The following is a 27,545-nucleotide window of genomic DNA, read 5'->3' as shown; positions in this document are numbered from 1 at the left end:
GACATTCCTATTGGAAGTTACAAGCAGTTTTGTCTGTGTTTTTTCCTAGGGAGCGCTAGAGCGCAATTTTGAGTTTTGGGGTTTGGTTTTTTATTAGATGGCAATTTTCGCCAGTCCTGATATGTGTGTCAAATATGGTGAGTTTTGAAGCATGTTAAAGGGGTCAAATTAGAGCTCAAAGAGGCGGCGGAATAATAATAATAATAATAATAATAAAACGCACAAAATACAATAGGGTCCTCTGTCCCAAAGGGACATTGCGGTCCCTAATGAACAATAGCTCACACTTGCATCTCATAAGCCTGACAACATACTGTGTCCAATATTTTCATAAAGATAAAATAAGTCATATTTTTGGTTCATTTAATAGTTAAAACTAATTTAAAGAATGGATCCCATATTCCAATATATGACTCATTATTATCTAAACTAAATTGCAGTTTTTTCTACTGATATCATCTCCATAGCTTGTGTATACCAGTCAGTATGTGTTGGACTATCAACATCTATCCATTTTTTTTAACATTACCCTTTTTGTAATTATGCATATTGAAGAAATGTATTTTTACTCTTTTTATTTCTTAGATAAAAAATAAAAAAAATCGTAAAATTGTACAATATTGTTTGCCTTTTAATAATCTTACAATTCAAAAATAAATATTTGAATTATTTTAATATGTTTACATTACTTTCTATTTTATATGTAATTATTGTATTCCCTTTTTTTTTCTATTGTATTTTTGGAGTCATTTTGATTTAAGGCAAAATGCGTTCCAACCGACTCTCCCTGTCCTTTTTCTGGGGGGAGCACCGCCCTCTTCCTCATGTTGCCAAAAAAAATAGTAACATAATCACTTATGTTTATAAAAACATGTTTTATTACTAGCACCAGTAGCTCAGATTTGAAAAACAAAACAAAAAAAACATTAAATTTTACAATATTTTTTGCCTTTTGAAAATAATCTTAGAATCAAAAAAGATATTTGAATTGAGTGTATTTTTCTCGACCTCGGATAAGCGGAAGAAGATGGATGGATGGATGGATGTATTTTTCTATAAAAATAAAACGTGTTAGCTGGCTGAATACAAATACTTTGGGGTAGATGGCCGATTGTACATGTGACTTCCTCTCCATTTATTTCCTGTTTAATTCGAGGAAACTTCACAACCTGCCGTTTGCTTGCGGCGGACGACAGAAGGGTGAAAACACAAAGCAAAGCTGAACAACAAAAACTAATAAGGGTCGTGTTCCAATATCAACAAAGCCTTTAATTCCTGCTCCTCTTCTTCTTCTTCTGTGCAGCTCGGACGACGTTTGAGCTTGTTTGTGAGCGTGCACTCTTTGGGCTGCTATTACTCGGCCTTATGTAATCCTGGTATTTTTTGTGGGCAGGCTTGGAGAGCAAATAACATTTTCTCTCTCTTTCTGCGAATTTCTCACCAGCAGGCAGCGTGAAGGCGGCCAATTTTAGCGTGCGAGATTTCCTGAGGAAGGACCGTCACACGTTTAATTCATACTATCGTGTTGGTCAAACAGCTTTGCTATTCAAGGGTGCGAGATGAAGCCCACTCTTTTTTTTCCCTGTAACTCAATGTCACGTTTTAACAAACGAGAGACTGGTGTTTTGGAACGCCTTTTGGTTGGTTTGGGAGTTGGCAGCATTTACGCAGAAGCTCCTAAATTCCGCGAAATATTTTAAAAATCGCTTTTTAGCGGAAAACTAGATAAATACGTGGATAAAATGAATTTAGTCTCGCTTGTCGAAGCTATTTTATTTGGTACATGGTGAAATTATAAGAGTCACCAGTAGATGGCAGTCACACATAAGAGATATGTGTAGACTGCAATATGACTCAAGTAAACACCAAAATGTTATACCTTCCATTGAAAAAATATAGAACATTACACACGGCGCTCAAATATCCATCAAAATGTTTTAGTACGACTTTGGTAAGCTATGAAGTCGCACCGCTTGATGGATTGTACTGTGCTTCAACATACGAGTATTATTATGGTGTGTGTATAAAGTAAGACATATTATCTGGCGTTTTGTTTCGCAATATTATGCAAAAGCAACTTTTCTTACTTTCTGGTACATGCTGATCTGTATTTGGGAGTTGGCAGCATTCACGCAGAAGCTCCTAACTTCCACGAAATATTTTTAAAATCGCTTTTTAGCGTAAAACTAGATAAATACGTGGATACAATTAATTTAGTCTGGCTTGTCACCACTTTGAGTTCCAACTGTTTGAAGGAGCATGTCCCAAATTCCAAGCTGCTGTTTTGAGGCATGTTAAAAAAAAATAATGCACTTTGTGACTTCAATAATAAATATGGCAGTGCCATGTTGGCATTTTTTTTTTCCATAACTTGAGTTGATTTATTTTGGAAAACCTTGTTACATTGTTTAATGCATCCAGCGGGGCATCACAACAAAATTAGGCATAATAATGTGTTACTTCCACGACTGTATATATCGGTATCTGTTGATATCGGAATCGGCAATTAAGAGTTGGACAATATCGGGATATCGGCAAAAAAGCGATTATCGGACATCTCTAGTAATGCTAGAACATCACTAAAAAGTATGTTTTGCATAATAGGGGACTTTAAACAATAATAAAAATAATACACAATGTACACTTTAAGGGGACGTTAGCAAATGATGATATTCCAGCTTTTCAGTGTCTAAAATGCTGTTGAGTGACTGCAGTGACAAAGTTCTTATCCGTTTTTATCCTTCCTAATAGTGACAGGTCTTTTTTCTGCTTTCATATATTGTCCTAAAACAGTTCAGAGAGTAAGATATTTTTTATTTTTTTACATTTTTATAATGTGATTTTCACCGGCAAACACCAGGTCTGGCCGTCATCAAGATGCCCATCTTTTAACATTACTCTTTCTGGTAGCTGATACTAAAGTGGAAATGACTTGCTCTCGGCCATTTTCTGACCACACTTCCTGTTGCTGGTAGAAGTGTGTTGGAAGTTTAAGAAGCGCGTATTGTGTTTTCTATATGCCTGAAACACGCTGGCATAGCTCTGTCCTTTCACCAACAGTAATAAAGAGTAAGACCCCTGGCTAAATTGGGGCCCTTTTATTTACATTTTATTTAAATGTCAAACTCTTATTTAGTATAAATTATTCTTATACTTTTTAAATCAACCTTTGATTAAATTAGATTTTTTTCTGTACTTGTTCAGTAGTAGTTTTTTTGTGTGCAAAACAACAAGTTTAACAAAATAATATTAAATTGCCAACCGTAACGGAGAACTGCACTTTTTTTCAGAATTTTCCTATCATTCACAATACTTATGTAAGACAAAAACACATATGTTTTTATGCATTATTTTTATGCATTCCAAGTCGTAAAATATGGCAAGTAAGAGGTGGCTAGCAATGCAGCTAACGGAAGTGCACTACTCCGCCCATAAAGCCCTCTAAAAAACATCTAAAAACTGCCAACAATATTCCATCTACATCTTGTGACTTGAATATTAACCAAGTATTAGTAGAAGGTTATGGCCACAAAACAAGAAGTTGGTCAACTTAGACATCCAACTTATACCCAGAGATTCCGAGAAAGACACGAAAAAACACTCAGTTTTTTTAATTTTTTTAACCTCCGGGTGGATTATGATTAATTCTTCATCGAAACGGGAAGATACAAACATCCCATCAGTCGCCATCTCAGTGAGAGCAGACATTGTACAGTAAGTGCTTGTTTTATTATGTTCGTAGTTTGTATATCTTGTTTAGCACATTAGCAATGCTGCTACATGATGCTTAGTCTTTCACTAGAGCTGGTTCGGTATAGCGCACAGCTTCTAAAAAGTTGTACCTCATCCTTTTTATAATCAGGCTCAAAAATATAAGGTTCTGGAATTTGGATCATCATTTGTGCCAAAGTAGTCTGCCATGATTAGTAGTGTTGTTGTTGATGGGAATAGCAAAAGTTGTGATGAGTCTGTAAAATTAATACGCCGCCGTATGCTTAAAATGAGCAAAAAATATTATTATGAATGTGTCAATTACTACATTACATATGTATACAAAACCTTGATGAAGGTTTTTGGATGTTTTTGGGGGATTTATAGGCGGAATAAAGCGACTCCCATTACCTCCATTGTTAGCTGACTTTTGCTAGCCTTTATTTACGGGTTAGAATGCATACAAAAAGCAAACATATGTATTCTTGGCTTACATAAGTATTGTGAATGATAGAGGTGGAGTTATTTTTGAGATACAATTCCGCCGAGGGTCTTTCCAAACCCAGTATTATTCCCTTTAGACCAGCATTAAAGCCGGGCACCACGAGGGACAGTGGCAATGTTCAGGTAAATTTGCCATTATGTTTTTATTAGTGATATTATCTAGAATAAAAAATATAAACCATTTTCTGTACAAACCCCAAAACCAGTGAAGTTGGCACGTTGTGTAATTTTCATAAATAAAAACAGAATGCAATGAATTGCAAATCCTTTTTAACTTATATTCAATTGAATAGACTGCAAAGACAAGATACTTAACATTCGAACTGAGAAACGTAATTTTTTTTGCAAATAATCATTAACTTAGAATGAAATGGCAGCAACACATTGCAAAAAAAAGTTGGCACAGGGGCATTTTTACCACCGTGTTACATGGCCTTTCCTTTTAACAACACTCAGTAAACGTTTGGGAACTGAGGAGACCAACTTTTGAAGCTTTTCAGGTGGAATTCTTTCCCATTCTTGCTTGATATACAGCTTAAGTTATTCAACAGTCCAGGGGGTCTCTGTTGTCGTATTTCAGGCTTCATAATGCGCCACAAATTGTCAATGGAAGACAGGTCTGGACTACAGGCAGGCCAGTCTAGTACCCACTCTCTTTTACTATGAAGCCACGCTGTTGTAACACGTGGCTTGGCATTGTCTTGCTGAAATAAGCAGGGGCGTCCATGATGACGTTGCTTGGATGGCAAGATATGTTGCTCCAAAACCTGTATGTACCTTTCAGCATTAATAGTGCCTTCACACATGTGTAAGTTACCCATGCCTTGGGTACTAATACACCCCCATACCATCACAGATGCTGGCTTTTCAACTTCGGGCCTATAACAATCCGGATGGTTCTTTTCCTCTTTGGTCCGGAGAACACAACGTCCACAGTTTCCAAATATAATTGTGGAAATGTGGACTCGTCAGACCACAGCACACTTTTCCACTTTGCATCAGTCCATCTTAGGTGAGCCCGGGTGTTTCTGGGTGTTGTTGATAAATGGCTTTCGCTTTGCATAGTAGAGTTTTAACTTGCACTTACAGATGTAGCGACCAACTGTAGTTACTGACAGTGGGTTTTCTGAAGTGTTCCTGAGCCCATATGGTGATATCCTTTACACACTGATGTCGCTTTTAGACGCAGTACCGCCTGAGGGATCGAAGGTCAGTAATATAATCGCTTACGTGCAGTGATTTCTCCATATTCTCTGAACCTTTTGATGATATTACGGACCGGTGGTGGAATCCCTAAACTCCTTGCAATAGCTGGTTGAGAAATGTTGTTCTTAAACTGTTGGGACAATTTGCTCACGCATTTGTTCACAAAGCGGTGACCCTCGCCCCATCCTGGTTTGTGAATGACTGAGCATTTCATGGAAGCTGCTTTTATACCCACCTGTTCCCAATTAGCCTGTTCACTTGTGCGATTTTCCAAATAAGTGTTTGATGAGTATTCCTCAACTTCCTCAGTCTTTTTTGCCACTTGTGCCAGCTTTTTTGAAACATGTTGCAGGCATCAAATTCCAAATGAGCAATAAATAGCAACGTTTTCCAGTTCGAACGTTAAGTATATTGTCTTTGCAGTGTATTCAACTAAATATAGGTTGAAAAGGATTTGCAAATCATGTTTTTATTTACCATTTACACAACGTGCCAACTTCACTGGTTTTGGGTTTTGTACATTATTCTACTACTGCAATGCAGACAGCACATTGAGTTTGAGCATCTGCTTCAATCCTTCCATCATGTGACTGTACATGTATCATGGCCGTGACCCCAGGCTCGCCTCAGGCATATTAACTTTGCCGAATGACAACCTTTTTTAATAATACATCAGGTATATCAAAGGTTTTCTTCCGTTTAGGAGTTGTATAGAGAGGGTGTTGTCATGCATTATTTAGCCTTTAACAAAATGGTGCTTGCATGGACCCGTTGCCCCCCTGAGAGCATCAACGGAAAAACGTCTCGACTCTCTGCTAAGCCGAGCTAATTCGCTGTGACCACCGAGCGGGAGTCGCTCGGGCCGTTGAACCGTCGGCAGCAGCAGCACTCGGCGGGCCTGGCATGGCCGCCGGCGCATCAGCTGCACTGATAAGCGAGGGGAAACCAGGGCGACCTCCAACCTAACGCTCCCATCACCCCTGCAGCCTTTACCCAAACAACCCCAACATTTAACCCTCTCTCTAACCACTGCACACACTGGCAGGTGTGTGTGTGTATGTGATGTGCGGTAACATGACACCTGTGGGTGTGTGTGTGTGTGTGTGTGTGTGTCGGTCTTGAGTTTTAGGTTTTGACAAGCGGTATTTGCAGTGTAGTAAAATGGTTAGTATGAAAAAAGCAATACATCAATGGAGTGTAGATGTACATGTACGTGTATATACTGCATTAATTGTTTTACTGACGTCACTATGGAAAAGTCTTCATCAACACCACTATTTAATGAGCATTCCCTGTGTATGCAACCACTACTATGTTAAAAAAAATAAAAATTTCTTAAATGTCAGTTTCATGGTTGGTTTTTTTTTTTACTCAGGAAACAGTCTAACGTAATAATCGTTGTTTGGGCCAAGGACCCCCCGAATTTAGGAATAGATACAATGGGTACCCCCTACTTATTCATCCTATATACAATTGTGATTTCTATTTGAAATTAAACAGGTCCTAAAGATACCTTTTTATTAGAGATGTCCGATAATATCGGACTGCCGATATTATCGGCCGATAAATTCTTTAAAATGTAATATTGGAAATTATCGGTATCGGTTTCAAAAAGGAAAATTTATGACTTTTTAAAACGCCACTGTGTACACGGACCTTAAAGGTACTGCCTTTTCATATAATATCTACGGCTTTTCACACACACACAAGTGAATGCAAAGCATACTTGATCAACAGCCATACAGGTCACACTGAGGGTTGCCATATAAACAAGTTTAACACGGTTACAAATATGCGCCACACTGTGAACCCACACCAAACAAGAATGACAAACACATTTCGGGAGAACATCCGCACCGTAACACAACATAAACACAACAGAACAAATACCCAGAACCCCTTGCAGCACTAACTTTTCCAGGACGCTACAATATACACCCCCCCCCCCCACGTCAACCCCGCCCACCTCAACCTCCTCTGGCTCTCCCAGGGAGAGCATGTCCCAAATTCCAAGCTGCTGTTTTGAGGCATGTTTAAAAAAAATAATGCACTTTGTGACTTCAATAATAAATATGGCAGTGCCATGTTGGCATTTTTTTTCCCATAACTTGAGTTGATTTATTTTGGAAAACCTTGTTACATTGTTTAATGCATCCAGCGGGGCATCACAACAAAATTAGGCACAATAATGTGTTAATTCCACGACTGTATATATTGGTATCGGTTGATATCGGAATCGGTAATTAAGAGTTGGACTCTGATATCTGCAAAAAAGCCATTATCGGACATCTCTACTTTTTATTGTGCAATATTAAAATATTCAAATAACACAGTATAATGCTAATAGTCAACTAGCAGGACTAAAGTCAGGACTAAACATGGTAAAACTTTATTTGAGTTTTATGCTGCTAAAATCTGGAATAGTCTTCCTTAAAATGTCAACGTTGTCAATGTTCAAATCAAGCCTGAAAACACTTTTTTCTTTATTGTGCATAGGACAACTAAAACTACTTTATCTACAGCATTTCAATAATTTTTAACTAAAGATTGTTTTTTTTATGATAATTGTATTTTCTGATTTTAATCTGAATTATTTTTCTTTCTTTTAATTTTCTGTAAAGCACATTAAATAGCCTTGTGTACAAATTGTGCTCTATAAATAAAATTGCCTTGTCTTGCCACATAGCTAGCTGTCAACTAGCGCGCTAACAGCAAGATGGAATTTGGAAGTAATCCTAATTTTTCTTGTCCCATTTACTCTCTGTAAAGCACCAGTTCCATTGGCAGCAAAACAGGCCCAGAGCATAATACTACCACCACCATGCTTGACGGTAGGTTTGGTGTACTTGGGATTAAAGGCCTCACCTTTTCTCCTCCAAATATATTGCTGGGTATTGTGGTCAAACACAGAAAACCAACACATTTCGCTGAACTGCACCAATTTTGTCAAAAGGAGTGGTAAAAAATTCAAGCAGAAGCTTGTGGATGGCTACCAAAAGCGCCTTATTGCAGTGAAACTTGCCAAGGGACATGTAAGCAAATATTAACATTGCTGTATGTATACTTTTGACCCAGCAGATTTGGTCACATTTTCAGTAGATCCATAATAAATTCATAAAAGAACCAAACTTCATGAATGTTTTTTTGTGACCAACAAGTATGTGCTTCAATCACTCTATCACAAAAAAATAAGAGTTGTAGAAATGATTGGAAACTCAAGACAGCCATGACATCATGTTCTTTACAAGTGTATGTAAACTTTTGACCGCGACTGTATGTATACCGTATTTTTCGGAGTATAAGTCGCTCCGGAGTATAAGTCGCACCGGGCGAAAATGCATAATAAAGAAGGAAAAAAACATACATAAGTCGCATTTTTGGGGGAAATTTATTTGATAAAATCCAACACCAAGAATAGACATTTGAAAGGCAATTTAAAATAAATAAAGAATAGTGAACAACAGGCTGAATAAGTGTACGTTATATGACGCATAAATAACCAACTGAGAACGTGCCTGGTATGTTAACGTAACATATTATGGTAAGAGTCATTCAAATAACTATAACACAGGGGTAGGGAACCTATGGCTCTAGAGCCAGATGTGTCTCTTTTGATGACTGCATCTGGCTCTCAGATAAATCTTAGCTGACATGGCTTAACACGATAAGTAATGAATAATTCCGCTGGTAATCACAATGTTAAAAATAACGTTCGAAATATAAAACATTCTCATGCATTTTAATCCATCCATCCGTTTTCTACCGCACCTGTTCAAGAAATAATAATGTTATTAAAAATAGTTAGAGACCTATTATGCTCTAAAAATGTTGGTCTTACTTAAAAAATGCATGCATTTAGTTGTCCGTCCATCCATCCATTTTCTACCGCTTGTCCCTTTCTGGGGTCGCGGGGGGTGTCTGGAACCTATCTCAGCTGCATTCGAGTGGAAGGCGGCGTACACCCTGGACAAGTCGCCATCTCATCACAAGTCCAACACAGACAGACAACATTCACACTCACATTCTCACACTAGGGCCAATTTAGTGTTGCCAATCAACCTATCCCCAGGTGCATGTCTTTGGAGGTGGGAGGAAGCTGGAGTACCCGGAGGGAACCCACGCAGTCATGGGGAGATCAAGCAAACTCCACACAGAAAGATCCCGAGCGCAGGATCGAACCCCGGACCTTCGTATTGTGAGGCAGATGCACTAACCCCTCCTCCACCGTGCTGCCCGCATTTAGTTGTATTCAGTTTTAAAAAATATGATATGTCTCTCACGGAAATACATTTTAAAATATTTGGCTTTCATGGCTCTCTCAGCCAAAAAGGTTCCCGACCCCTGCTATAACATATAGAACATGCTATACGTTTACCAAACAATCGGTCACTCCTAATCGCTAAATCCCATGAAATCTTATACGTCTATTCCAGGGGTCGGCAACCTTTACCACTCAAAGAGCCATTTTGACCAGTTTCACAAATTAAAGAAAACAATGGGAGCCACAAAAATCTTTTGTAATTTAAAATGAAATAACATTGCATACAAAGTTTTTTTTTTGCTTTTGCTATGTTTAAACCAAGGGTCTCAGACACGCGGCCCACACCTTAATTTGAAAATTGAATGTTAGTGCGGCCCGCGAGTTTTATATGAGTGGCGCTTGATAGCGTCATACTTGTCAACCCTCCCGATTTTTCCGACAGACTACGAAATATGAGGCAACTATTCTTTCGAACGTGCCGTGAAGGTACAGCATTTAGCACCCACTACAACCAGCGTGCCGGTCTAGCCACACATTGTATGGGGCTTCTGCTTGCTCACGTATGCGACAGCGAGGCATACTTGGTCAACAACCACACAGGTTATACTGACGGTGGTGGTATAAAAAACTTTAACACTCTTACTAATAATGCGCCACACTGTGAACCCACATCAAACAAGAATGACAAACACATTTCGGGAGAACATCTGCACCGTAACACAACATAAACACAACAGAACAAATACCCAGAATCCTATGCAGCCCTAACTCTTCCGGGCTACATTACACCTCAACCGACGCACTGAGGGGGTGGGGGGGTGGGGGGTTGATGTGTGGGGGAGCAGGGTTGGGGTGGGGGCGGGGTTTGGTGGTAGCAGGGGTGTATAATGTAGCCCGGAAGAGTCATGGCTGCATGAAACTATGAAAAAAACTGCGACTTATAGTCAGAAAAATACGATATATATATGTATATATATAAATTATGCTTTTTTTGTTCGGTATTGAATAGATTTTTCAAAAAATATGAATCCATTTAGTATCTGCATGAATAATTTATTTTGTGCACCCCAACTGTACACATAAACCTATTGCGACCAATAGGAGACGAGAGTCCTCCCAAACTAGACCGGGCGGTAGACGGTGCCAGACGGTTTTTACGAGCGCGACGGATTGATAACACATGCTCGTGTCAACAGCGAGTTTGTGTATTACGGCCGTCCTGACACCAAACAAAGTGGCGTACGTCATGGCTGGAGCCAGCAGGAATGTGTAGTGCGGGTGTGGCCGTGCAGTCGCGCCACAAAACGCTGGGACCGGTTCAGGGAGAGGGCAGAGAGGAAAGCCCGGTCACGGCGGACGACCCTCCGCAAGATGCATCCAAATGTCACTGGGCCTGCCCACGCCCGAAGCCTCGAGAGGGAGGGGTTGGGGGTGGGGTGGGGGGCGACACAAGAGGGGAAACGTGTGCACGTTTCGCCAATGACTCGAGAGCCGAGGGAGCCGGAGGAGGATGCAGATGTGCGCTGTGGCGGGGAAGAGATGCATGATGGGAGGAAATACAACAAGCTATTGTTTGGCAAATAAAGAGGACGGGACAGGAGCCACGAGAGAAGCAGCTGAGGGCTGTTTACCAAAAGACACCACACACACACACACACAAAAAGGACTGGCTTCAGCTTTTTAAAATGGTCATGTGACCTCCCATTGCGCTTTTACAGGGAAATGAGCCATGTTGGCTCACTTTAGGGTTGGCAAAGATCATGTGTGTTTCGACATGACAGTCGAACGCCGTGGCAAAACAAGCTGCGACTAGCAAGATTTGAAAATCATCCAGGAGATATAAACATTGCATTTCTGCCATGACTTTTTGGAATGATAATAAAAATCTACAATATTGTAAATATTTAAAGAGGCGCTCCTTTCGCTGGGGCTGCCTTGTTTGTAATAAAGTGAGCAAGCATTCAGCAGCTAATCTATAGCGGCTGTTAACATTTTTTTGTCAACTATTTCAAAATATTGAGGATAGCAAGGAGTTTAGATCTTGGGTATTCCACTATATGACAGAAAATCTCAACGGATTTTAATCACCATCTACAAAAACGTTAGTCAAGGATCCTCTATATCAGTGGTCCCCAACCACTGGGCCGCGGCCCGGTACCGGTCCGTGGATCGATTGGTACCGGGCCGCACAAGAAAAAAAAAAAAAAAACTATGTTTTTTTAAATTTTTTTAAAAATTAAATCAACATAAAAAACACAAGATACACTTACAATTAGTGCACCAACCCAAAAAACCTCCCTCCCCCATTTACACTCATTCGCACAAAAGGGTTGTTTCTTTCTGTTAATATTTCTGGTTCCTACATTACAGTGACGTGCAGTCACTAGAGGCAGGTGAGGCCCCACCTCACCTGCCATCATGGAAAGAAAAAAAATGTAAAAAAAAAAAAAAAAAATGTAATTGTTATATGTATCCAGTGATTATACTATAAAGTTATTTTCCATTTAACTTCACCAGTTTTAGATTATTTTTATTCAAAATCGCTGAATTTTCACATTTGCCGTTCAAATACTGAGAAGAGACGGTGCGGTGAACAGCAGCCAGTTGAGGCACGTCACTCAGTGCCGCAACATGGATTGCGCAATGACTCGGCTAACTGCTGGCCTGCTGTGCAGTGAGACTGTATTGCTATATGAATTATATTATACATTTCCATAGTTTAGTTAGCTATATAATATATAATGTACAGTGTATTTTGTCAACAACTGTATGTGTGTAAAGTATTTCTTGTGCTGAGCGATCATAAAACGGCTGCAAAAGACGCACTGGCTGAGGCTCGCCTCCTGCACCCTCGCCGTAGAATTGCTATATCAACTAAAGTGTGACGACCGGGGCGCATGGTGATGCGGGGCTCGCTCTCCCAGGAATGCAGATCGGGCTTCGGACACAGCGTGCAGGTAAGAAATGATTTATTTAAGAAATAAATTATACTGGAATAAACAAAAACGTGCTCATAGCACGGAAGGCAAAAACTAAAGGAGCTAGCGTGGGAGCTAGAAGGTAAAAAGGAGTCTAGCGTGGAAGCTAGCAGGTTCAGAGCAGGAAACAAAAGTCGTCATCTGTTGTGTGAAAACAAACTAGGAAGCAAGACAGAATGACAGGGAAGGCAGGCTTAAATAATAATGTCAGTGATGACAAACAGGTGCGCGTCGGGAACACACGCGGCAGGTGAAAATAATAAGCAGCCATGGCAACAAACTCAGGTGTACAAAACAGGCACTCAAGGAGTCCAAAACTAACAAAAAACACAAGTACCTCGAAAACGTAAACAAAAATATGATCCGGGCAGCGGATCATAACATAAAGCCCACACTTAAACTTTCCACGTGCAAGATTGAATCTTTTTTAAAAAATTATTTAATGAGAAGCCAAAAAGTGCAAAAACAATAATGTTGGTGTTGGAGGAGTTGTGAATGACTGCAGGGACACAACATTAGATACAGCTGCAGACTGCAGGTGTACCTAATTCACAACTCCTCCAACACGAACATTATTGTTTTTGCACTTTTTGGCTTCTTATTAAATAACTTTTGTAACCTATTTTCATGGGCTTTCCTCTTTGTGATGTTAAGTTTCTGTTATGCGCTGTTATACAATATATGCCTTGAGCTCTTATTTTGAAGGCGCTAAGAGCGGAAGTGATGTCACGTTGCAGAGGTTTTTGAAAGACGGTAAATAAAGTGGTCCTCGTGTAAACTGGAGCCTCCGTGTTTGTTATTTTGTAGTTTCATACAGTATAGGCGACATTTATAAACCCTCGGTTACACTTTTTTAAATAGATTCAATCTTGCACGTGGAAAGTTTAAGTGAGGGCTTTAGTTGCGGCGCATGGACTTAATTTCTAAGTAAAGGTAAGACCATAATAACGTTTTTTTTAATTAAATGTGCTTTTTTGTGTGCTACAGTTTGTATGTGTAAAGTTAAAGTTATGTTAAAGTACCAATGATTGTCACACACACACTATTGTATTTTTTTATGACAAAAAAATATAAAAATAATACCATACCCCCCCGGTTCGTGGGACAAATTTTCAAGCGTTGACCGGTCCACAGTTACAAAAAGGTTGGGGACCACTGGTCTATATGACAGAAAATCTCAACGGATTTTAAGGACCATCTACAAAAACGTTAGTCTATATGAAAGAAAATCTCAAAAGATTTTAAGGACCATCTACAAAAACAGTCAAAGATCCTCTATATGACAAAAAATCTCAACTGATTTTAAGGGCCAACTACAAAAGCATTAGTCAAAGATCCTCTATATGACAGAAAATCTCTACAGATTTTGAGGACCATCTATAAAAACAGTCAAAGATCCTCTATATGACAAAAAATCTCAACTCATTTTAAGGGCCAACTACAAAAATGTTAGTCAAAGATCCTCTATATGACAGAAAAGCTAAACAGATTTTAATCACTATCTACAAAAACGTTAGTCAAGGATCCTCTATATCAGTGGTCCCCAACCACCGGGCGGCGGCCCGGTACCGGTCCGTGGATCGATTGGTACCGGGCCGCACAAGAAATTAAAAAAAATTTAAATTTTTTTATTTTTTTATTTTTATTAAATCAACATAAAAAACACAAGATACACATACAATTAGTGCACCAACCCAAAAAACCTCCCTCCCCACTCATTCACACTCATTCGCACAAAAGGGTTGTTTCTTTCTGTTATTAATATTCTGGTTCCTACATTATATATCAATATAGATCAATACAGTCTGCAGGGATACAGTCCGTAAGCACACACGATTGTATTTTTTTATGACAAAAAATAAATAAAAATAATACCATACCCCCCCGGTCCGTGGGACAAATTTTCAAGCGTTGACCGGTCCACAGTTACAAAAAGGTTGGGGACCACTGCTCTATATGACAGAAAATCTCAACGGATTTTAAGGACCATGTACAAAAATGTTAGTCTATATGAAAGAAAATCTCAAAAGATTTTGAGGACCATCTATAAAAACAGTCAAAGATCCTCTAAATGAAAGAAAATCTCAACTGATTTTAAGGGCCAACTACAAAAACATTACTCAAAGATCCTCTATATGTCAGAAAATATCAACAGATTTTGAGGACCATCTACAAAAACAGTCAAAGATCCTCTATGTGACAGACAATCTCAACTGATTTTAAGGGCCAACTACAAAAATGTTAGTCAAAGATCGTCTAAATGACAGAGCCTTCTCTGCGTACTGAACTGCGTGATGTTTTAAGGAATCTGCCGCAATGACATTAGTCACTCTGCCAGTTTCGATTACAGTGAAACTTAACCAAGAAGTGTGCATTCCCCATTTTGGTCACTTTAAAAGACCACATCTTAAAGTAAACACGCCACAGAAACTGATAGGGTTGCCCACTCTGGGGAAAAAAAAACACCTTGCAGAGCTGGTTGACCCAATTATTTGTACTTTTATTTACTTGTGTTAAAAGAGTTTTATAATATCTGCAAAGGTTAATCAGAGGTTACTGGAATCTTCCTGTTTGTTGAAGACATTTCAGAAGAGTGTTCAGTTGCATCCGTTCAACCTTTGTGGGTTGTGTAACCTGATGATTGACAATCTGCACGCATTGTTTTTATACTATTTGACTCCAACCAGAATTTCAACAGATGTGCAGGTTTTGGAATGATAAATAAATAAATGGGTTGTACTTGTATAGCGCTTTTCTACCTTCAAGGTACTCAAAGTGCTTTGACACTACTTCCACAATTACCCATTCACACACACATTCACACACTGATGGAGGGAGCTGCCATGCAAGGCGCTACCAGCACCCATCAGGAGCAAGGGTGAAGTGTCTTGCTCAGGACACAACGGACATGACGAGGTTGGTACTAGGTGGGGATTGAACCAGGGACCCTCGGGTCGCGCACGGCCACTCTTCCACTGCGCCACGCCGTCCCTAATATACAATACAATACAATATAATAATACAAATATATGGCAAACAAAATGTGGAATGATTATTTTTTTGGTGCAAAATAGCAAAATGAACTTTTATTAAATATATTTCCTGTAGAACTTAACAGAATGAAAATACCCATCTAACTTTACAGAGATCTGTATTGCTTAACTCAGGGGTCGGCAACCCAAAATGTTGAACGATCCATATTGGACCAAAAATACCAAAAAAAATCTGCCTGGAGCCGCAAAAATCAAAAACTTTCTCGAAGTGATATAATGAAGTCAACACTATATAAGTGTCTATATCAGCCCACTATCAAAATGACTGTTTCACAGGCTGACACAAATCTTCATTGACAGAAATGTTGACAAGTAATATTTATTCTACACCTTTTTACAACATCGGAAAATATTAGTAAAACTTCTCAGAGGGTGAGATAACTCCTCTAAATGACTGCCTTAGAATGGCCAAAGGTATAAATGTGTGCGTCCAAGTTAAATGAAACGGCAGGCTGTCTTCTTCTAATGGGTTTATTACAATTTTTTGCTGTGGTCTGGAACAACATGGCACACAAACAACTATCGGAAATGCCGCCAATATTACATACAGATAATGTCATGAGAAATGCAGATATAAATTAAATACAGAGGACATAGGAAATTAAATAATGCAATACGTACATAAATAGCATGTTAGCATTGATTAGCTTGCAGTCATGCACTGACCAAATATGCCTAATTAGCACTCCGCACAAGTCAATAATGTCAACAAAGTTCCTCTTTGTACATTCACACACAGCATAAAACGTTTGGTGGGCAAAATGAGAAAGAATGAGTGTCATAAAACATGTCTTTCTGTGGCAGCGTCGGAGAAAGTTGTACATGTAAACAAACTACGGTGAGTTCAAGGACCGCCAAAATTAGGACAAAATGGCGCTCGCCAAATACTCTCGTCAGAGAATCATGTTTAATATAAACAGTGGGATTTCTAACAATTAGGAAGGTTTGTGTCATGTTGTCCTCCTACAGAAACCATATTAAAACAAACATTTATTGGCAAAAAAGTTGATCTGCAATGAGTTTGATAGGTGAGCGATCAGGCACTCTGGCATCGATTAGCTTAACCCAGGGGTCGGCAACCCGTGGCTCTCGAGCCGCACGCGGCTCTTTAGTGTCGCTCTAGTGGCTCCTTGGAGCGTTTTTAAAAAAGGATTGAAAATGGAAAAAGATGGGGGGAAAATAATTTGTTTTAGTATGTGTTTTGTTTGAGGACAAACATGAGACAAACCTTCCCAATTGATAGACAGCCCACTGTTTAACATTTTTGTGTTTATGCTTCACTGATAAGGAGCATTTGGTGAACATCGTTTTGTCCTACTAATTTCGGTGGTTCTTGAACTCACCATAGTGTGGACTGTGACGCAGCAGTTTGTTTACATGTAAAATCTTCCACTCCTTTGTCTCATTTTGTCCACCAAAGGTTTTATGCAGTGCGTGAATGCACAAGGGTGAGCTTTGTTGATGTTATTGACTTGTTGGAGTGCTAATCAGGCATATTTGGTCACTGCATGACTGCAAGCTAATCAATGCTAACATGCTATTTAGGCTAGCTGTATGTACATATTGCATCATTATGCCTCATTTGTAGCTACAGTATATTTAAACTCATTTAATATCCTTTACTTGTATCCTCTTTGTATATAATTTAGTTTTGCATGTCTCATGACACATTGTCTGCATGTAATATTGGCTGCATTTCAGATAGCAAACATTTCCCACAGCAAACATTACCCAGCTTGCCAAAGATTGTAATAAATCTATTTTAACTTTAACTTGGACACACACATCTATAACTTTGGCCATTAAATGCCAGTAATCTCCAGGAGTTATCTCACCTTCTGAGTAACCTCTGATTTACTAATGATTTCTAACGTTGTAAAAAAGTGTAGAACAAATATTAAATTTCAACATTTCTGTCAACGAATATTTGCTTCAGCATGCGACACAATACTTTTGATAGTAGGCTATTATAGGTAATATAGAAACTTACGTCATGTGTTGCGTTCAGTATAACACTTACATAAGGCTTTTCATTTTTTGCGGCTCCAGTCAGATTTTTAGGGACCGAGTCCCTTTGGGACAGAGGACCCTATTGAATTTCTAGCGTTTTATTATTATACCGCCGCCTCTTTGAGCTGTAATTTGACCCCCTTAACATGCTTCATAACTCACCAAATTGGACACACACATTAGGACTGGCGAAAATTGCGATCTAATCAAAAAACCAAACCCCAAAACTCAAAATTGCGCTCTAGCGCCCCCTAGGAAGAAAACACAGACAAAACTGCCTGTAACTCCCAGTAGGAATGTCGTAGAGACATGAAACAAAAACCTCTATGTAGGTCTCACTTAGACTTATATTTCATACACTGACAACCCCCAGCAAAAATCAACAGGAAGTTTGCAATTCCCCCTTCAAAACAAAAGTTGTGTAAAAACAGTCACCTTTTTTCAAACATTATCTCCTCTGAGCGCGTTTGTCGTGTCGGCTTCAAATTAGCACAGGAGAGAGATTGAAGCCTTCTGATTAAAAGTTGATGAAAGAGTTTTAATTACTGCTCCGGTTTGGATTTCATGAGCCCTCAAAGTCGGTCCCGTCCATCGCTGCTTGCAGCTTTAATTTTTCAATATGACTCAACGTTTTGGGTTGCCGACCCCCGGCTTAACCTGCGGAAGACTGTTGTGAAGCTTGTGTCAATCTATGGAATCTTTTGATAGTTTACGGACATTTTGTTATTCTTACGGTAATACAAACACGGGGCAAGTGTGTCCCTTGACCGCTCAATACGGGACAATTCCGTTTTTTCACGGGATGGTTGGCAACTCTAGAAGCTAATGACGCTAAGGCTAAAATGCTAACACTTGTAACTGTGGCCTGTCGTACAGTGCAGCCATCCCTCTATTTTTTAACGCGGCTTGTTCCGAGCCTTTCCCCAGCTGAGTCGGGTCGCCAGCCAATCACGCTCAGTTCTGATTGTTAGCTTAGCTTTAGCGACACGAGAAGATCAAAATAGAAGCAGGTGATGCAGTGCAGTTCTTTAACATTGTTTCAACAGGACATTTTTGTTCATGCATTTTGAGCTTTTATAAATATTTATAACACGCCAGGTTGCGTAATCATGTGTTTGTACCTCTTAGTGATATGCAATCTATCAGATTCCTTTGTGTGTGTCCAATGTTTATCTTCATGTGCACCGCTCAGAATAGTTGCTCCGATCATAAATCATTTGTGTGTTTGTGTGGCGGTATTTTTGTGGCTTGCCGAAGCATTGTGTGCAGCGCAAAAATCATCAATCTCGTCTTGTGTGTCGCCGTTACTTGAGTTGCGCCCTGACACCACCTGGGTCGTTATGGAAGATTTGTACAGGGGTGCTGTGCCTGAGCTCACTACTGTTGTTTGGCTGCAGATCACTGGATGCTGATGTCTTGTGACGCAGCCTGTGAAGAGTGAACTTAAGGACACACACACATACATTTCTGGGTAGGAGTGTGTGCAAGTGGCCAATTAGTGACAGTGGCTGCTATACTGTAGGAAATATCAAAGACGTTCTTGAAACCCTGACACCCAAGTTGAGGATTATTGCGAGTGGAACCTTTTAAGTGAATGACTCCACATGGTCATCTTACGCATTCAAAAAACATCTGATTCATTCTTCAGTGAGCGAGAGATAATTTCAAGATTTTAACACATTAATGAAGCCAAATTAGTCAAAGATGAACAATGCAGACGTCTGTGACCGAAAATACTGCGATTACATCGGGACTTTTCTTCATTTGAAGCGGAAAAAGGAAGGCGGGTTAATAAGAAGTATGCGATACGGTAATTGGAGAGGTTAATGTTTCCTGAATGTGAACACTTATTTTTGACATGTTCACGTTTTAACTTGAATGAAGTTTTCGAGTGGAAAGAAAACTGTTTGACCACGCGGTCATGCATTAACAAGTATATTGCGCAGCAGCAATAGAACCAATGTTGTAGCGCTGCAACCATTAATCGATTCATTCAATTAGAGAAAAGCTTTGATTTATTGTTATCCATCCATCTTCAACCTCTTATCCGGAATCGGGTCGCGGGGACAACAGCTCCAGCAGAGACCCCCAAACTTCACTCTCCCAAAGCGTTCCCAGGCCAGAGAGGAGATGTAATCCCCCATTTGGCCTTTGGCTTTGCAACGAGGACCTCCCGAGGAAGACGCTCGTGAGGCATCCGCACGAGATGCCCGAACCACCTAAGCTGGCTCCTTTCCAAGCAAAGGAGCAGCGGCTCTACTCCGAGTCTCTCTCAGGTAACTGAACTTCTCACCCTATCTCTAAGGGAGAGGCCAGCCACCCTTCTGAGGAAACTCATTTCGGCTGCTTGTATCCGTGATCTTATTCTTTCGGTCATGACCCACACTTTATGACAATAGGTGAGAGTAGGAATGTAGATATCTCGGTAGACCGAGAGCTTTGCCTTCTGGCTCAGCTCTCGTTTCGTCACAACAGTGCGGCAGAGAGAATGCAATACTGCCCCAGCTGCTCCGATTCTCCGGCTGATTTCCTTCTCCATCTAACCCTCACTTGTGAACAAGGTCCTGAGATACTTAAACTCCTCCACCTGGGACAGAGTCTCACTCTCTACCTGGACTGTACAAACCATCGGTTTCCTGCTGAGAACCATGGCCTCAGATTTGGAGATGCTGATCCTCATTCCAGCAGCTGAACACTCGGCTGCGAACCGATCCAGTGAGAGCTGAAGGTCAATAACCGATGCCATCAGGACCGCATCATCTGCAAACAGCCGTGACGCAACCTTTAGCCCCTCAGCAGAGTCCCATCCTTGCTGTACACAGCTTGGAGGGTTCCCTGCTTCCCCCTCCTGAGGTGCCGTATGGTCTTCCAGAAGAGCTTTGGTGCCGCCGGATAGTCCTTCTCCATGGATTCCCCGAACTGCTCACACACCCTCTGCTTAGCCTCATCCACAGCCACGGCTGCTGCTCTTTGGGCCTGTTGGTACCTTGCAACTGCCTCCGGAGTCCCCTGGGATAACATACCCCAGTAGGACTCCTTCTTCAGTCAGACAGCTTCCCTGACCACCGCTGTCCACCAGGGTGTTCGAGGGTTACCGGCTCTTGAGGCACCTAAGACCATCTGGCGACAGCTCGCAGCTGCAGCTTTAGCAATAGAGGCTTTGAACATTGCCCATTCCTGTTCAATGTCCCTAACATCCACAGGGATGGCAGAGAAGTCCCGCCGGACAGAGGACTCCTCAAAATTTTCCCAGTTCACCCGCACTACACGCTTGGGTTTGCCAGGTTTGTCCAGAGGTTTCCCCCGCCATCTGACCCAACCTACCAACAGATTGTGATCAGTTGACAGTTCAGCCCCTCTCTTCACCAGAGTGTCCAAAACATACGGCCTCAGATCAGCTGATACGATTACAAAATTGATCATTGATCTTTGGCCTAGGGTGCTCTGGTACCAGGTACACCTATGAGCATCTTTATGCTTGAACATGGTGTTTGTTATCGCAAGTCCATGACTACCACAGAAGTCCAATAACAATCCACCACTCAGGTTCAGATTAGGGAGACCGTTCCTCCCAATCACGCCAGTCCAGGTATCACTGTCATTGCCCACGTGCACGTTGAAGTCCCCCAGCAAGAATCCCCTGCCGGCGCCCCATACAGGACCCTTTGCAAGATATACAAGAAGGCCGAATACTCTGAACTCTTGTTTAGTGCATACGCACAAACAACAGTTACATTTTTTCCCCAAATCCAACCCTAAGGCGAAGGGAGGCGACCCTTTTGTCCACTGGGGTGAACTCCAACGTACAGGCACTCAGCTGGGGACTCGTCAGTATCCCCACACCCGCCTGGACCCTCACACCCTGAGCAACTCCTGAAGTGAACAAGATACATCCCTTGTCCAGGAGTGTGGTTTCAGGGCCCTTGCTATGCGTAGAGGTAAACCCCACCAGATCCAACCGGTAGCGCTCCACCTCCCGCACCAGCTCAGGCTCCTTTCCCACTAGCGGAGAACCGTATGGTGCACCAGATTTTAAGGAGCATTAAAGGGGTAATATTATGATTTTTGCTCTACCTTTAAACCACTTCCTTGTGGTCTACATAACATGTAATGATGGTTCTTTGGTCAACATTTTTTCATAGATTATGTTTTACAGACCCTCTTCAAGCCGCTTTCTGACCGTCCCTTCAGGATGCGCTGTTTTGTGGGCGGTCTTATTTACGTGCCTCCACTTCGACAGTGTCTTCTCCCCGTCATCTTTGTTGTACCGGTAGTTTTTAGTGCTTCCATAGCGGTCACACTTATTACACCTGTACCAAATAAAATTGTTTCGAGGTCGGTGAGCACAACCAGAATTAATATGCACATTAGACGCACCGGGTTATAAGGCGCACTGTCAATTTTATATATGCACACACACACACACACACACACACACACACAACACCAAACAGTTTTGTGTACTTTTGGTGATGATTGATTTTGGTTTAACGATTCTGCCTTGCTCACAAGTAATTAGGTCAAATATCAAATTGTAACAAACCCCACTGAGTTACACGTCAAATTAAAGGTCTTGATGAGGACTTATCGGATCTGTAATTATTTTGTCACCACACTCTTATATGATGACCTACTAACCAAAAATTAACCGATTTTTGTTTAGAGCTATACTGTACTATATAATAATCAGAATTGTTGTACTTATGTGCATCACAATAGAACTGTAGTTTTTTCAAATATTTTGCACTCCGCTTCATGATGTTCCAGACCTGTGCTTGAGGCAATTTCTGTATTCTGATTTGTAGTTAACTAACTCTGACTTACATCCACTATGTTTCAGGACTTGAATCACACATATCAATGCATTACAGCGCGAGGGTGTACAATATTGCATTACGTGGCAGGCTTATTTTCAATAAGCTATATGAAATCCAGGCTTCAATTTCCCCCGTATTATTACAAACATATGAGACGTAAGAAGTCAGCAGCATGCAGGCGGAAAAAAAGATTGCTCTGCTTGGCGGTGCTTGTCACCGCTGATACCTTTAAATCTCACTAATCAGTGAACATCGGGAACAATTTTTGACGGGTGCGTTATGAAGACATCCCACCGCCTCCGGTAGGAACCACCACTGTGGTTGTGTACTAGGAGCGCTTCTATGAAGGGAAAGACTTGTTCCAGGTCATAATATTGATTTCATCATGCAAATAGGTGTAGCAATAGAGCATTTTTTTTTTCTTAGCATCTTTTTTACAGAAGAAACTCGAACTGTGTTTTTGAGTATTTATTTTTTTCGAAACAATTTTATGGTAACATGATAAAAAAAAAATTATTCATCACATACATTGTGTTTTTTTTAAACAGCTCAACACAATTTTAATGACAATAAAGAAAAGTATCCTACAGTACGTTGGTGTCCTGCCAGATTTTGTATAATTACAGAATTTGTATTCTTGCTGTAGGAGCACTTGCATATAGAGGAGAGGGGCTACACCATGTTTATGTACCGGTTTCACACAAAAATAAAAAAAGATTGGATTATTACGATCATGCTTTGATTTTCAAAGATGTTTGGTAATTTAAAATGTGATATTTTTACCTGAATAATTGCTTCTGATATTCTGTACATTACATATTGTACAAGGTAACAGTATTGATATCTCTGCATCACAATGTTTTAACTTGCTCTATCAATTATTAAAATGTAATATTCAGCGTGCTAAATATTCTGCAAATGCGGACAATGTTAAAAATAAGTCATACATTTTGTTTTTACTTTCAACACTTACATCTCCAGGTCAACTTCAGATCTGTCCGTCCATTATCATTATTTTAATGTGTTCTTATTTTGTTTGTTTCATGAATGTTGTCTTTCCATCTGTGTTGTCCCTGAGATGCGGTGGAGACTTGTCCAGGGTGTACACCGCCTTCGGCCCGAGTGCAGCTGGGATAGGCTCCAGCACCCCCAAGAGGGACAAGCGGTAAAAAATTGATGGATGGATATACAGGACTGTCTCAGAAATTTAGAATATTGTGATAAAGTCCTTTATTTTTTGTAATGCAACTAAAAACATGAAAATGTCATACATTCTGGATTCATTACACATCAACTGAAATATTGGAAGCCTTTTATTATTTTAATATTGCTGATTATGGCATACAGCTTAAGAAAACTCAAAAATCCCATCTTAAAGAAATAGAATATTTCCTCAGACCAAGTAAAAAATAAAGATTTATAACAGCAAAACAAAATCAAACATTTGAAAATGTCAATTAATGCACTCAGTACTTGGTTGGGAATCCTTTTGCACGGATTACTGCATCAATATGGCGTGGCATGGAGGCAATCAGCCTGTGGCATTGCTGAGGTGTTACGGATGCCCAGGATGCTTCAATAGCGGCCTTTAGCTCATTTGCATTATTGAGTCTGGTGTCTTTCAGCTTCTTCTTCACAATACCCCACAAATTCTCTATGGGGTTCAGGTCAGGGGAGTTGGCAGGCCAATCGAGGACAGTAATGCCATGGTCAGTACACCAGTTACTGGTGGTTTTGGCACTGCTGGATCATGCTGGAAAATGAAATCATCATCTCCATAGAGCTTTTCAACAGATGGAAGCATGTAGCCGTATTCCCATGGTCAAGCCACTCCTGAACTCAAGACAACGGAAGAAGCGTCTGACTTGGGCTATGGAAAAGAAGCACTGGACAGTTGCAGAGTGGTCCAGAGTCCTGTTTTCAGACGAAAGCAAGTTTTGTATTTCATTTGGAAGTCAAGGCGCTAGAGTCTGGAGGAAGGCTGGAGAGGAGCAAAATCCAAGTTGTTTGAAATGGTTTGGGGAGCCATGTCAGCTGCTGGTGTTGGTCCACTGTGTTTCATCAAGTCCAGAGTCAATGCAGCTGTGTACCAAGAGATTTTAGAGCACTACATGCTTCCATCTGTTGAAAAGCTCTATGAAGATGATTATTTCATTTCCCAGCATGATCCAGCAGTGCCAAAACCACCAGTAACTGGTGTACTGACCATGGCATTACTGTCCTTGATTGGCCTGCCAACTCCCCTGACCTGAACCCCATAGAGGATTTGTGGGGTATTGTGAAGAAGAAGCTGAAAGACACCAGACTCAATAATGCAAATGAGCTAAAGGCCGCTATTGAAGCATCCTGGGCATCCATAACACCTCAGCAATGCCACAGGCTGATTGCCTCCATGCCACGCCATATTGATGCAGTAATCCGTGCAAAAGGATTCCCAACCAAGTACTGAGTGCATTAATTGACATTTTCAAATGTTTGATTTTGTTTTGCTGTTATAAATCTTTATTTTTTACTTGGTCTGAGGAAATATTCAAATTTTTTGAGATGGGATTTTTGAGTTTTATTAAGCTGTATGCCATAATCAGCAATATTAAAATAATAAAAGGCTTGCAATATTTCAGTTGATGTGTAATGAATCCAGAATGTATGACATTTCCATGTTTTTAGTTGCATTACAGAAAATAAAGGACTTTATCACAATATTCTAATTTTCTGAGACAGTCCTGTATATAATATACACTATTTTCCCCAAAAAATGTTTTCAAAGTGGAATATTTGATGTGAAGTAATTGGAGCCTTAAATAGGTCAATAATTCATAACCACATTGATTTTGGTTCTTTTTTTTTTTTTTGAGAGCAGTGACAGTTTTAAAGAAAAAAATAGTGTGCATGGCAGCTTTGTGTCATTTTTCTCGTGACATCTCAACCGTTTGCTCTTTTATTCCACTTGTTTTTTTTTTAATTATCTATATTTAAAAAACATTTTTAGACTCTGCCAGGGGCCGTTAAAAAATAAGCTGAGAGCCGCAAATGGCCCCTGGGTCGTACTTTGGACACCCCTGGGTTATTATCTTTATCATCTATTGACAATTTGTCTACAACAAATTTTGGTATACACTTTTTTTTGACAATGTCAGCTAACTGTTGCACCCCTACGGAATTATCTTAATCTTAACACCCAATGTTTACCGCAAGAAATCCGCAAAAAGCCAAAGAAAAAGAAGTGCCGGTAATTTTAAAACGCTTACCAACTTGAGCTTCCTTGACATACATTTCATGTGACGTCATGAAGGAAAAACTTTTTTTTTTTTACCCCTAAATTCCTAATATTCCTAAAGGGCGTTCCGAGACTGGCGGCCTGCCCTGGGAAACCATAGACTGTCCCTGCATGAGAAAACCACATTTCCACCATATTGCTCTTACAGCAGGCATGTGCTGTTCTGAAACCCTCAAGGATGCGAGCCATCAGCCAGATGCAAACATTTTGGATTCCACTGCACGATCAAATATTGGCCATCATTCATCTGACCGGAAAGCCACTTTATAAAAAAAAAAACACACATGCATTCATTTCGATGATGTCAACCTGGGCAGCGGACATAGCGCAGGTTTCATTCCAGGCTTACTTCTCCTTCCATGTACACCCACACACAGTCCCAGAAGCCTCTGGATCCTGTTCCTGTTCTGACTCCCTCAACACGAGAAGAGGAATAAGAACTGTACACCAGCAGACAGCGAAAGGCAAAAAAAAGAGACTAATGCATTTTCCTTGTCTCCAGCTGCCCTTAGAAGTTAAATCAAATGTTCTCATCAGCATTACACCCAAAAACAGGTGCTCTCACTTCCTCTGTCCGCTGCTGTCTCTCACCCCGATACACTCTGAACTTTGACCTTATCACCCAGGCGGCTCGTGGAATTTGCTGAAATAAATATTTTTAATAATAAAAAAAAAACTGTGATTAAAGCTGTCCACGTAATGATTCAACTCGTTTGCTGAAGGTAAAACAGTAGATGTTTCAGTGTAAAAACCTTGCATTTACTTCAGTTGTGAGTGTTAAAGTATCGTATAAAAAGTCAACAAGAATGGCATGAAAGGAAATGGAGTGAGGTTCCCCCACAGTTAGCATTTCCATAAGTTGGTACTTTGCGATTGGGTGTTTTTGTCATTTTTCTCTGCATGAATGAATACACTGAACTTGCTTTATTTGGTTACAATGGAATAAGAAGTTCTACTCTGTGGATGGTAGGAAGTAAAAAGAATAACAGTTAAGTTAAATATTGTAATAACTGGAGATGTCCGATAAGATCGGACTGCCGATATTATCGGCCGATAAATGCTTTAAAATGTGATATCGGAAATTATCGGCATCGGTTTCAAAATGTAAAATTTATGACTTTTTTAAAACGCCGCTGTACGGAGTGGTACACGGACGTAGGGAGAAGTACAGAGCGCCAATAAACCTTAAAGGCACTGCCTTTGCGTGCCGGCCCAATCACATAATATCTACGGCTTTTCACACACACAAGTGAATGCAATGCATACTTGGTCAACAGCCATACAGGTCACACTGAGGGTGGCCGTATAAACAACTTTAACACTGCTACAAATATGCGCCACACTGTGAACCCACACCAAACAAGAATGACAAACACATTTCGGGAGAACATCCACACCGTAACACAACATAAACACAACAGAACAAATACCCAGAACCCCTTGCAGCACTAACTCTTCCGGGACGCTACAATATACACCCCCCGCTACTCCCTATCCCAACCCACCTCAACCCCACCCACCTCAACCTCCTCATGCTCTCTCAAGTAGAGCATGTCCCAAATTCCAAGCTGCTGTTTTGAGGCATGTTAAAAAAAATAATGCACTTTGTGACTTCAATGATAAGTATGGCAGTGCCATGTTGGTATTTTTTTCCTATAACTTGAGTTGATTTATTTTGGAAAACCTTGTTACATTGTTTAATGCATCCAGCGGGGAATCACAACAAAA

The 27,545-nt window shown here is 40.3% G+C and overlaps 1 protein-coding gene across 1 annotated transcript in view; it reads right to left on the bottom strand.

Moving 5' to 3' along the window:
* Positions 1–27,545, bottom strand: part of vat1 (vesicle amine transport 1) — a 97,714-nt gene that overhangs the window by 33,849 nt on the left and 36,320 nt on the right. The window lies entirely within an intron of this gene.

Source organism: Nerophis lumbriciformis, linkage group LG24 (assembly GCF_033978685.3).
Source record: "Nerophis lumbriciformis linkage group LG24, RoL_Nlum_v2.1, whole genome shotgun sequence".
NCBI classification, from domain to species: Eukaryota; Metazoa; Chordata; class Actinopteri; order Syngnathiformes; family Syngnathidae; genus Nerophis; species Nerophis lumbriciformis.
The sequence above is the reverse complement of the archived record's forward strand: the minus strand, read 5'-3'. Positions and strand labels throughout refer to the sequence as shown.